This window comes from Protopterus annectens, chromosome 13.part0 (genome assembly GCF_019279795.1).
Source record: "Protopterus annectens isolate FY-2018-M chromosome 13.part0, PAN1.0, whole genome shotgun sequence".
Lineage (NCBI taxonomy): Eukaryota > Metazoa > Chordata > Ceratodontiformes > Protopteridae > Protopterus > Protopterus annectens.
Window position 1 is genome coordinate 1,341,056,158 of NC_056747.1, and position 14,437 is coordinate 1,341,070,594.

Sequence of the window (14,437 nt, forward strand, 5' to 3'; positions counted from 1 at the left end):
TAGTAGTGTTATAAAAGGGGAATTATATCCTACCTCCTATGCAGAATAGCCGTGTCAGCATTTGGGAATTATATCCTACCTCCTATGTCGACTTGCAGTGTTAGGAAGGGGGAATTGTATCCTACCTCCTATACAGACTAGCTGTGTGTGCAAGGGGGGACTATATCCTACCACCTATGTAGAATAGCAGTGTTAGTAAGGGGGTATTATATCTTATATCTTATGCAGACTAGCTGTGTTATAAAGGGCAAATTATATCCTACCTCCTGTGCACAATAGCCATGATAGCAAGGGGGAATTATATCCTAGCCCCTATGCAGACTAGCCATGTCATCAAGGGGGAATTATTTCCTACTGCTTGTGCAGAACTGCTATGTTAGCAAGGGGGGAAATTATATCTTGCCCCCTATGCAGGCTAGCCATGTCAGCAAGGGGGAATTGTATCTTACCTGCTATGCAGAATAACCATGTTAGCAAGGGGGAATGATATCATACCTCCTATGCATAAAAGTTATGCTTTCAAGGGGGAATTATATCCTACCTCCTTTGCATTCTGGGGGAATCATATCCTACCACCTATATAGAATATCTATGTTAGCAAGGGGGATTTATAACCTACCTCCTATGCAGACTAGCAGTGTTAGCAATTTGGCATTATATCCTACCTGCCATGCAGACTAGCCATGTCAGCAAGGGGGAATTATATCCTGCCCTCTATGCAGTCTGGGGGGAATTATATCCTACCTCTAAGGCAGACTAGCCATGTTAGCGAGGGGGAATTACATCCTACCTCCTATGCAGACTGGCCGTGTTAGCAAGGGGGAATTATGTCCTACCTCCTATTCAGAATAGCCATGTTGGCAAGGGGGAATTATATCCTACCTCTAATGCATCTAGCCATGTTAGTGAGGGGGAATTATATCCTACCTCCTATGCAGACTAGCCTTGCTAGCAAGGGGGAATTACATCCTACCTCCTGTGTAGACTAGCCATGTTAGCAAGGGGGAATTATATCCCACCTCCTATGCAGACTAGCCTTGCTAGCAAGGGGGAGTTATACCTACCTCCTATGCAGAGTAGCCATGTTAGCAAGGGGGAATTATATACTACCTCCTAAGCAGACTAGAATTGTTAGCAAGAGGGAATTATATCCTACATCCTATGCAGACTAAGGGGAATTATATCTGACCTCCTATACAGAATAGCTATGTTAGCAAGGTGGAACTATGTCCTTTCTCCTGTACAGACTAGCTGTGTGAGCAAGTGGGAATTATATCTTACCTCCTATGCAGAATAGCCATGTCAGCAAGGGGGGATTATATCCTACCTCCTATGCAGACTATCATTGTTAGCAAAGGGGAATTATATCTTACCTCCTATGTCGACTTGCAGTGTTAGGAAGGGGGAATTGTATCCTTCTTCCTATGCAGACTAGCCATGTCAGTAAGGGGGAATTATATCCTACCTCCTTTGCAGAATAGCATGTCAGCAAGGGGGAATTATATCCTACCTTAAATGCAGACTGGGGGAATTCTATCCTACTTCCTATGTGGACTAGCCATTTAAGCAAGGGGGGATTATATCCTATCTCCTATGCAGACTAGGGGAATTATATCTGACCTCCTATACAGAATAGCTGTTTTAGCAAGGTGGAATTATGCCCTACCCCCTATGCAGACTAGCTGTGTTAGCAAGGGGGTATTATATCCATGTCTATGTTAAATCAGCGAACTCTTAAAATAGTGATGGTTGATTTATCGACCCTTTAAGAACAAAAGCTGACAATCTTGAAGACACAGAACAGCTGGTCCACAAAAAAAAAATTTCAAAACACAAAATAAAGTTGGGGGCTTCACCCCCCACACTTCCCGATGTGGGGGGCTGTGCCCCCCACCCCCCTACTTAAATACACCAACTTCAAGATTGCACTACAGTGGAGAAAATGTCAAAGTCCCAAAAAAGGCCCAGCAATTTTTTTCCTTGGGAAAAAAAAATCACTGTTCCGTTTCTTTGGAATTGTCAACTTTTGCTCTTAAAGGGTTGATAAATCAGCGTTCACTATTTTAAGTATTCACTGATTTGATATAGATCCTTATATCCTATCTCCTATGCAGAATAATCATTTTATTAAGGAGGAATTATATCCTAACTCCTATGCAGACTGTCCATGTCAGCAAGGGTGAATTATATCCTACTTCCTATGCAGATTAGCCATGTCAGCCAGGGGGAATTATATCCTACCTCCTATGCAGACTAGCATGTTAGCAAGTGGGAATTATATCCTGCCCCCTTTGCAGACTAGCCATGTCAGCAAGGTGGAATTATATACTACCTGCTATGCAGTCTAGTGTGTTAGCAAGGGGGAGTTATATCCTGCCCCCTATGCAGACTAGCCATGTCAGCAAGGAGGAATTATATCTTACCACCTATGCAGACTGGTCGTGTCAGATAGGGGTAATTATATCTTGCCTCCCATGCAACCTTGGGGATTATATCCTACCTCCTATACAGAATAGCTATGTTTGTAAGGGTGAATTATATCCTACCTCTTACGCAGATTAACCGTTTTAGCAATTGGCATTATATCCTACCTCCTATGCAGACTGACTGAGTTGGCAATCAGGAATTTTATTCTACCACGTTTGCAGACAGGGGAATTATCTCATACCTCCTACTCAGACTAACAGTGTTAGGAATCGGAAATTATGTCCTACCTCCTATGCAGACTACCTGTGTTAGCAGTGGGGAATTATACCCTACCTCCTGGCTGACTGGGGAATTATGGCCTACCTCCTATGTAGGCTAGCTGGGTCAGCAACTGGGAATTAAATCCTACCTCCTACGCAGACTAGCTGATTATATCCTATCTTCTATGCAGACTATCCATGTCAGCAAGGGGGGATTATATCCTTCCTCCTATGTAGACTAGCAGTGTTAGCAAAGGGGAATTATATCTTGCCTTCTATGCAGATAAGTCATGTTAGCAAGGGGGGGGGGGGTTATATCCTACCTCCTATGTAGACTAGCACTGTTAGCAAAGGGGAATTATACCCTACCTCCTATGCAAACTAGCCATGTCAGCAAGGGGGGGTTATATCCTTCCTCCTATGTAGACTAGCACTGTTAGCAAAGGGGAATTATACCCTACCTCCTATGCAAACTAGCCATGTCAGCAAGGGGGGAGTATATCCTACCTCCTATGTAGACTAGCCATGACAGCAAGGGGGGATTATATCATGCCTCCTATGTAGACTAGCCATGTCAGCAAGGGGGAATTATATCCTACCTCCTATGTAGACTAGCAGTGTTAGCAAAGGGGAATTATATCTTACCTCCTATGCAAACTAGCCAAGTCAGACAGGGGGAATTATGTTCTACCTCCTATTCAAACTGGCCATATCAGCAATAGGGATTTATATCCTACCTCCTACGCAGAATAGCGAGTTAGCAAGGGGGAATTATATCCTACCTCCTATGCAGACTAGCCATATCCAGAAGGGGGAATTATATCCTACCTCCTATGCAGGCTAGCCATGTTAGCAAAGGGGGGGATTATATCCTACCTCCTATGCAGAATTGCCATGTTAGCAAGGGGGATTTATAACCTACCTCCTATGCAGACTAGCAGTGTTATCAAAGGGGAATTATATCCTACCTCCTATGCAGAATAGCCGTGTCAGCATTTGGGAATTATATCCTACCTCCTATGTCGACTTGCAGTGTTAGGAAGGGGGAATTGTATCCTACCTCCTATACAGACTAGCTGTGTGTGCAAGGGGGGACTATATCCTACCTCCTATGCAGACTAGCAGTGTTAGCAAGGGGGAATTACATCCTACTTCCTACGCAGACTAGCCATGTCAGCAGGGGGGAATTATATCCTACCTCCTATGCAGACTGGGGGGAATTATAACTGACCGCCTATACAGAATAGCTGTGTTAGCGAGGTGGAATTATGTCCTATTTCCTATGCAGACTAGCTGTGTGAGCAAAGGGGAATTAAATCTTACCTCTTATGCAGAATAGCCATGTCAGCAAGGGGGGATTATATCCCACCTCCTATGCAGACTAGCAGTGTTAGCAATGGGGAATTATATCCTACCTCCTATGCAGATTAGCAGTGTTAGCAAGGGGGATTTACATCCTACCTCCTATGCAGACTAGCAGTGTTATCAAGGGGGAATTATATCCAACCCCTATGCAGACTAGCCATGTTAGTTTTGGATGTAGCTTTATAACACAGTCTCACTCTACATGCATCTTATATTCTGTCAGATCTGAACTGTTCAGCAGACAAGCTGTGCCAGAGAAATGCAAAGCCCTATAATTGAAAGCTTGATCAAGTGGTCTTCCTAGATTTGATCTGTCTGTGTTGAATTCTTCAGATGGATTCTTTTGTCTCATGTCTTAACAATCGACTGGCAAAATTCTTCTTCAGCACTCCATGCAAAAGGCTTGCAAAACAGATGCCTTTCCTTTTCATTGGACAAGAATTTCCCTTCATGTATTTCCACCATTTTCACTAATATCCAGGGTACATTTGAAGATTCAGAAGGAATCCCTCAAGATCATTGTGGTTTACTCCCTCTAGCCGAAGTAACAGCATTTCTCTCTTGTTTTGGAAATAGCCATGGGTAGTTACCACAAGCTTTCTCACAGACTGGATTTTCTCATACAAGAACATGGGTCTTTGATACATCCTGACCACAAACAACTAGAATTGCCTGCCTGAATGCCGCGGTCATAATAACTTTCAGGCACGTATTTTCTGAGGATGTGTAGCAGGTACCAAAGACAAGAAGGACTGCTATTAGAAAGTCATACATAAGCAAATGGAAAAGGGTTTCTAGTTGGTCAGGGCTAGTGTTCCCCTGGTTTGCAGTATTTCTCTGAGTTTGTATCTAGTGGCCTGTCTTGTTCCTCTATCAAGGTTCATTTGTTTAACATTTTAGCATGTCTACCCATGTCTTCCCACGTCAGATGATACAGTATTTATATATTATTTAGATATGTACATTTCCTGACTGGATGATCTGGTCTGGCTGTACAAGACCACTTTTCAGAAGAGGCCAGGAGAGAAAAGCTCCATTAGTAAATATGCAAACTTTTTTTAGATTATTAATTTTACAAATCAGTATCTTAATATTAATAGAAATAGATAACACTGTTATATAACTTGTTAATATGTACAATAGAAGGCAGGATGTCATACATTATGAGATATGCATGACAGATTCACAAACATACATATGCAAGTACTGCTTTCACAATCACATTGTTGGATGATCAGGAAGAAATTATGCACAAATTCTTTAACTGGACGCCATAGGGCAGAGTGTAAGAGTTGAGATTAGAAGTAAGAGTGATGGGACTTGAAGAAGTTTGGTTTGGATTTGACTGATTTGAGTTTTACAGATAATCTGTCCCATAGTGGTGATACACACATTTCCTTACATAAGCCTGATTTAGTTGCTAACACAGAATCATGAGGTTAATGCTAACAATCCTTCTTTACATCATTTTTGCCCTGATCACAACTACTTTATTACCCCAGACCTTGCACAAGACAAGGAGGTGGAACTCTCCTTCTATTCAAGTCATACTATGTCCACTTACTTGCTCAAGTAAACAGTAACTCAAATAATTATTCTAACTGGCTACTTATGTCCATTCCATCTGATAAAAATACTGTACTAGATCTCGCTGTAGCATACCTATCACCTCCTTCCCCACTCCCCAAAGCAAATAACCTACTAAAACAAACAATTTCCTCCACAAATAACATTAGAAATCTCATAATTCTTTCGAGATATGAATCTCAACCTATTCAGTCCCATTTCCAATCACCTGAAAACTCTTCTAATACAATTCAGTCTCACCCAGCTCATATCTAAACTGACTAGACCTCAACACATCTCGCCACTCCCTCTCAGATTTCATATTAAGTAACAGACATAATTTTCTCACGCATCACCATCCATCCAGCATCTTTTAATGACCCCTGCCCTATTAGGTTTTTATATCTATCATCCATATGTAAATGTACCCCCAAGGCTTATAGCTTTCTGTAATAAATAATAGAATAACATTAACAAACTTAAATCCACCCTCGCCTTAATTGTCTGGTCATCTGTTCTGAATTCATCTGACCATAATACTGCTGCACAACTACTCGTCTCTGTACTGACTGACCTACAAAACCTCTGCTTCCCAGTAATCCAAAGACCATACACACCTAATACTAACAAATAGTTAACCTATGAGTTTAAAACTCTTTTAAAACTCAGAGAGAAGTAATGACATTCTATTATAAACAGACAGAGCTATACCCAACTACACAGCCTTCCCAAGCAAGCTATACACCATCATAAAAGTCACTTGATGAACACACACCAATGCTTGCTAATGAAATCATCCAGAAACTGCTGCAAAACGTTGATGTCTTACAAGATGGAAGAGCCCTCCCTCCATGAATTCCACATTCACTCAACTTTCTGTCTCTGATTTCCACTCTCATTTCAGCAACTTCCCAAGCACTGTCTGTAGTCCAATTGAAAGTACATTGATCACTCCCATATTCTCTCTACACATTCCTTCATTCTACTTCAGAATTATCACATCCAAGGACATCTGCCTTCTGCTTGAACAGATTAAACTTAATAGCCCCCACTCCCTCCTTCAATCTTCTTCAGAATTAGCTACATGCTATAGGGACCTAAACCTTGTCACCACAATAAACAGAACATGCTGGAGGGATAGATTCCTGTCCCAGAGACTTCCCATACTCTGGAACAAACTACCTATCTATATCAAACAAAGCTCCTCATTAGCACCCTTCAAGAAAAATCTTGATGATTGGATAGGAAATAGGAAATTCACCCTGAGAATCACCTCTGTGGCTCTGCTCGACAGTGGCGCAGGAAAATAATTTTCTTGAGTGGCAAAAGCCAGGGTACCTTTTTGGATGGGCTTTTATAGGCCCCAGGGCCAATAGCCTAGTACCTACCTATGACCCTATGAACCTTTGAATCCAAGGACATCTACCTTCGGCATGAACACATTAAACTTGATAGTCCTCTCCCCCTGGTACAGACATCATTCTCCCATTTATTTATTTTTTTTATCAATATAGAGACAATATCATAATCACACTGAAACAGATGTACAGCTTGTGTTTTACACTTAATATTATGTCTAATATCTGGAAAAATGCCATTGTAAACCCCCTCTGTAAGAAACTCAGTCCCTCCAATCCATCAGACGTTCAGACCATTTCTAGTCTCTCTCTACTCTAGGAAAGATTGTAGAAAAATGTATTTACTGACAATTCACTCAGTATATCAACCAATAACACTTTCTCTCTCAAAAGTAGCATGGTTTTGCTCTGGTTGCAGGACAACCACAGCTATGTGGACATTCAGTGACATCATTCTTCTTGGAATCTTATTACAGCGGCCAGTTTTATTGACCTTACTAGAGCCTTTGAACTTGCTGATAGCTCAGTTTTCATAAGACCATCTCACTGAAATTGGCATTAGTGATGACTAACTGCCCTGGTTCAGAAACTACCTCTCTAACTGGCACTTCTCAGTAAATTTCAGTTCATCAACCTATAAATCAGTCCCTTTGCAGAAAGGTTCCCGGAAGGACCTATTCAGAAACCTCTCCTATTTTCTGTCTTCATTAACAAACTTCCTTTGGACTTACCCCATCTTCCTCACTAATAAAGTTACCCAAAAACTTCTGCAAAAGTTTAAACTTATCAAGAATGATATCTCCACCCCATCCACCAGATATTCAGAGAAGCACCAAAATACAAATCTTAACTGTTCATGTCTTCTCTTCCATACCACCCCCCCCACACACACACACACACAAAAAAAATAGGCTTCACTGCACAGACTATTAGTCCTTGGTAATAAGCTGGGAGAGTCTCTACCTTCTTTTCTTAAAGATAATTTATTTTAGATTTTCCACTCAGAAATAAAAGCACATTTCAAGACTGTGGTCATATAACTTAACCTCTTCACATTCTTTTCCCCTTTATGTACATTACTCCGACTCTATGATGAGGGAGAATGAGAACTGAGTAGGTTGTTTAGGGATATAACTAGTTAAATTAGTAAGTGGTGGTACTATGAGGAAGAGTGAGGATTAAGTAGGAGGAGGTAGTTAAGGGATATAATTAGTTAAATGTTTACAGTGGTAATTAGAAGGGAAAGTGTTATAATCACCATATGGATTTTAGTACAGAGAGATAATATATTGTTTTTTGGATTTTAGTACAGAGCAGCTATCATTTTCTCAGTCGTATTACAGCTTTTATTTTATTTAGGATCAGAAGTTATTGAGATGTAGAGCAAGAGTAGAGCTAAGTGCCTTGCAAATGCTGTTTTAGAAGCTTTTAAACGATTTTGTTGTTTTCCGTAAGCTTTAACTCTAATGGGATGGAGTTTCAGAGTTTTGAGCTACACTGAGAATACATTGAGCTTATGGCAGAGTTTTTTGAGTTAATTAGAGCTAGGACAGATTTGTTATTAGAGCGTACTGTTCTGTTACTTCTGTATGGTAGTGATTTGCTTTTTAGAGAGGGACAACTATCTGACTTGTAGGTAAGTTTGTGAACAGTGGTGAGATGAGAGTTGGTTAGCTGATTTGGGAGTTCTAGACAATTTGGTTCCTTTAGGGCTGTGCAGTGGTGGGTTTTCTGAGATCAATATGTGGTGAATCTTGTTATTTTATTACAGCATGGATCAAGTTCGAACTTGAAGGTATTGCTAAGACTAGTGAAGATGGGAGATTCAAACAGAGATGGGAGTAGATAGGTTGCTACTATGAATTTTCTTGTGGATTCTGTAAGGTATTGCTTTTACTGTGTATAGGGAGCATAGCTTTTTGTTTGTATTTTTAGTAGTTTGGAGAAGATATTGGTCACATATCAGTTTGAATACTCCTAGTAATTTGGCTTCTGTCATGGTTTCAGTTTTTGTATTGTCAACTGAGACAATATAGAAATTATGTTTTTGAGCATTAAATTGCTTTGGTAAATGCCATTTATCTATTGCCTTTATATCCTCAGGCCAACTATAATACTGTGTGCATAATATATGTATATACTGCATTTTGTACATTATATATGTATCTGCTGCATTTTGTTATTCACTCTGGGCTGAGTAAGGATGGAGGACAGAATAATCATGGCCACGGATGATACTAAAGTAATTGCCTACTAGTAAGGAAGTTAGATAAAGTATGAAGACAGATCTAAGGAGGTTGGAGTAATAGAAACATGAAAGCTCAAACTTAATTCAGAAAACAACATTCATTCAAGAGCAGAGCACTGTAAATGGAACCACAGAACACAGAGACAGAACCCAGGGTGGGTCTGGTGTGATTCCACAAGCAGAATTACACAGGACAATAGCAGCAGATTGGAATGATGGGACCACCAGGAATAATGTTGGGAGGGCAACAGAAAAATAAAATTGCAAAATACCATGATGCATTAGAAGGGGTTAGATTCAAGGGAATGGAATGTGATTCTACCACTTCCATTCAGGGCAAACGGAAGACCTTAGCTGAACTATTATGTTCAAGTCCAGAGGTCACACAAAAGGAAAGAGAGAGAGAGAGAGAGAGACTCTAATCCAATTAACTTGACACAGGACAAAGGTCTCAAAAATGATCATGGGACTGGAAATAAGAGCCTTGTAAGGAAAGATTCTTTCTCTTATAAAATGGTACTCTCTGAAGTCCTGGACAGTAAGACAAAGCATGATATGGATGCAGTAGGTAATTACAGTGAAGTGTGAAAAGATAGAACGAAGAAGAAAGGGTAGAGCAGACAGGGAGGGGCATAATTATCCACTGAAATGTTCCAGATTTAGTTTGGACATAAGGAAATTAAAATAAGGTGGTAGTTAGAAGGAATACAATTCCTGAAAAAGTAATGCAGCCTACCTTCCCAGACACACTTGAGAAGGCATCAGATATGGGGATTGGAGATAGCAGAGGGTAGAAAGAGGACATTCAGCTACAGGGTGCTATAATCTGATAGACTACATGAACCAAAACATCTTCTACTGCCAACAATGTGTGTATGTATGTGTGTGTGAATGTCTGCATGCATGTATGTATGTGATTCTATATAGATGCGAGATCTGTACTACAGCATAACACATCAGGTCACTCACTCGTTAAAATAAGAGGGCTCTCACTTTTACCTCTTACTAAATAGTTCAGTCCATATGAAATGGACCTTCTGGCTTTTCTACTTACTCCCATTATGTATGTATATTGTTAGTTAAGAGGCTCTCTTCTCTATTCCTGTGTATCTGTTTCCTTATGTTGGGGCTAAACCTTGAGCATTTTAGTTGATAATCATGCCCTTTCCTGCATAGTCTGCCCTACTGTGGTGACTTGTAGTTTCACTTTTCTCTAAATTATTGCAAATTTGTATGAGATAATATTTAGTAGCAGGAAATGTGTGTTACACAGACACACAGACACACACACACACACACACACACACGCACACACACGCACACACACACACACACACACGCACACACACACACACACGCACACGCACACACACACACACACACACACACACACACACACACACACACACACACACACACACACACAAACATATCACATGTTACTATTCACTTATTAATTCCACAAACTTGAGTTTATTTGGTAACAAATTCCAGCTGTTAAGCCTTAAAAAACATACCTGCCTTACTAGTTTTTATTTTGCATCTCAACAACTTAATCTTCTTTTAAAGCTGTGTAATCACATCAGCTTTAATAACATCATCATGTTGTTCAAAATTTGTTTTAAAAAAGACATTTTACTAAGTGTTATTTCATAAGTGCATTTTAGCATTGCAATATGACCCTTTCTCCATCTATAATGCACATGTTGATGCAAAAGTCTGCAAACCTCATGATGCCTCTTAGAGAGATTTAAGCAAACACAGCTCCCAAGTTTGCTTTGAAGTTGGAATATTATTTAGGCAGAAAGTTGCTTTTTGACACTTTCTATAGAGATGGGGCATATTCAGTCTGCCTAACATTAAATGAGTTGTACACGTTAACAGTAACAAATTAAAATACTTGCACAATTTCATTCTTGGTGGCTGAGTTACTGCAAAATTCTGCTACACAATAGTGAAAAGTAGATACCTGATCAGCAACAGCATGGGCGGGAGGCCAATGGCCACAGTAGTCACACTCAGATGATGAGGTGTTCATTTCGTATTCTGTACAGTCGCATAGTGTACAGCGACCTCTGTTGATGCCTCGTTTATCTTTTCCCATAATTCCTGAAAGGAATAACATTTTAAATTAACTGTACTGATAAATCCTACTGAAGCCTGATTTCTAAATATAGCAAATTCTAATTGTTTGTTGCAATGTACTAAGATAAAATTAAATGGAATGAAACAGTGCATGAAATAATAACAATCAGAGGTGACTCAGCCAAGCCAGTGCTGACAATTAAACTTATGTCAATTGTCAGAAAGAAATGTGTCAGTTACGTGGAGCAAAGTAACATCTCATTTCATGAAACGTCTTGTATTGCACATTCAGCCAAGTATGTGTACTGCTAAGCTAGTTCCTGTAGAGAGATTTCTTTGCCTTTAGGTGCAACACATAAAAAATCAATGTTCTCAGTTAAAATCCAAAGCAAAACATAGCCCAAGTTTTCTGGGAAGAAAGAGAGGAAGTTGGAGAATAACTTGCATGTTCAGGAAGTAGTTATAACCCTGTTTTAATAGTATGCACATCAGAAGGCATACAGACTTCTTGGCTTTAGTTTTGGTGTAAAGGCATTTAGGTCTGGAACTAATTAAATAAAGTTTAGCTCAGTAGGGTCCAATAAAGTATTATGGGCTTCCTAGTCAGTATGAAACACTGACATACTGACCTAGTCCACAATCTGTTTAATTTCAGTTTCGCATTATACTTTGTATCTGAGCCTTACAGAACTGTGGTGGTCATTCCCCCACACAAGGAAGACCCAGATACTGATCGTGGTAAGTATAGACCCATAAGCCTCACTAGTCTTATCTATAAGGCAATGACATGCATAATTATGGACCCCATAAACATGGACATTGGCAGGCTAAAGTCCCTTGACTTAAATCAGTTTAATTTGGTGATGACAGGTGTTATCAGACTGGATGAGGGTAAGTCAGTGCATACAGCTTACCTCCAACTAGCCAAACATATTGACAGCCTTCCTCATTCACACATCATAACTTAACTTATACAACTAAATCTAATTCCTATGATGGGTATGCTGGGTACTAAACTGTCTCACAGACAGAGCCCAACAAATCAAGCTTGGGATTCATCACTAGCAGTGTCCCATAGGGCTTGATTCTGGTGTTGCTCCTGAATGTCTTTCATTCCCTCACATATATTATGATGTTAAATGCCTGCAGCTGATTACATTTACAAATAATTTTAATTTTGGTCTCATCACCAGCTCTCCTGGGGGCTCCCATATTTTACAAGAAGGTCTGACATGTACAAACAAATGGCATCATGACCATGGACTCATGCTAAGGGCCAGAAAGTGTTGTACCATGCATTTTGGCAAACAGATACATAATAGTCCTAACACATTAATGGTAGACCCCTTTAAAACAGGCAAATGTCCAAGACATGAGTATATTTTTGACAATTAACTCTCCTTCGATCACCATTAAACTATGACCATCAGTAAATCCTTCTATTTTATTTATTTATTTATAATTCATTCATTTGTTAACCAGGTAAGTATGCTGGTTCAAAGGCCCTTTTCAGGCATAACCCAGGCCATAAGGCAAAATATAAAACATCGGGTTACAGTAAATAGACACTCAGCAATTAGTACTGACAGGAAAAGGAATTACAGTAACTTACAGTATGCAGTGTAGGGGTGCATAGGTTCCACAAAATGAAGAATGCATATAACTAATGCACGAACAAACACATTGTACCACATTAAATGCAACCCTGATATAGCATGCAGTTAAGTACAAAGTTTATGTAATGAAGATATTTACAAAGAAGCAACCTGAAAAGTGTGTTTCAATATCAACTCTACGCTGGTTGTCAAGCAAACATAATGAGCTATAGGTGTCTTTAGTGAAATATTAGGTAGGTAAATTAATCATAAAGATAGAGAGTACTGAACAGTTAGTTGAGTTAGAAGAAGAAGATGGTATTGCAAATGGAGATGAGATCTACAGGGTACAAATTCATCCATGCTGTTAAACTAGTTATAGTGGGGTGTGAGTCTCTGAAGTGTTTCTAAGAGATTTTGTTTTTAATATTGGTAGGGATGTGCTGTATCTAATATCTTGTGTGATCTTTTCCCATGGTTCTTGTCAGATTTGTGGTATGCTCTCTCAGTCATTCATATTCTGTAGTCTGCTGTCTCAGTCATCCATGGTTTGTGTCAGGTTTGTAATCTGCTCCCTCAGCCATCCATGGTTTGTGTCAGGTTTGTAATCTGCTCTCTCAGTCATGCATGGTTCTTGCCAGCTTTGTAATCTGCTTTTTCAGCCATCCGTGGTTCTTATCAGGTTTGTAGTATGATCTCTCAGTCATCCACGGTTCATGTCGGTTTTGTAGTATGGTCGCTCAGTCATACAGTTTGTAGTTTGCTCTCTCAGTCATGCATGCTTCTCATCATGTTTGTAGTATGCTGTCTCAGTCATCCATGGTTCCTGCCAGGTTTGTAGTCTGCTGTCTCAGTCATCCATGGTTCTTGTCAGTTTTTAGTATGGTCTCTCAGTCATCCATGGTTCTTGGTTTTGTAGTGAGGTCTCTCAGTCATCCATGGTTCTTGTCAGTTTTGTAGTGAGGTCTCTCAGTCATCCATGGTTCTTGTTAATTTTGTAGTATGGCCTCTCAGCCATCCATGATTCTTGTTGGTTTTGTAGTATGGCCTCTCAGCCATCCATGATTCTTGTTGGTTTTGTAGTATGGTCTCTCAGTCATCCATGGTTCTTGTCAGTTTTGTAGTGAGGTCTCTCAGTCATCCATGGTTCTTGTTAGTTTTGTAGTATGGCCTCTCAGCCATCCATGATTCTTGTTGGTTTTTAGTATGGTCTCTCAGTCATCCATGGTTCTTGGTTTTGTAGTATGCTGTCTCATTCATCATCATGATGAAGGAGGTATCATGAGGAGGTTGCTGTCAGAGTTTCTGAAGCAAAAGGATGACATTCTAAATAGAAGAGCTTGATTAAGTCATGGGTAGAGACATTCATTCATCAATTTAAAGGTCAAGAGATATAGGAGGAAGGAGGTGTTTATGTCACCTGGAAGCCAGTTGCATTTCCTTATGGTTATACCACAGCATGAAGGATACATGAAAAATTTGATCCAGGTGACGGTTCAGGTATTTTTGCTGTGTAAGGTAGGGAAGTTTTAA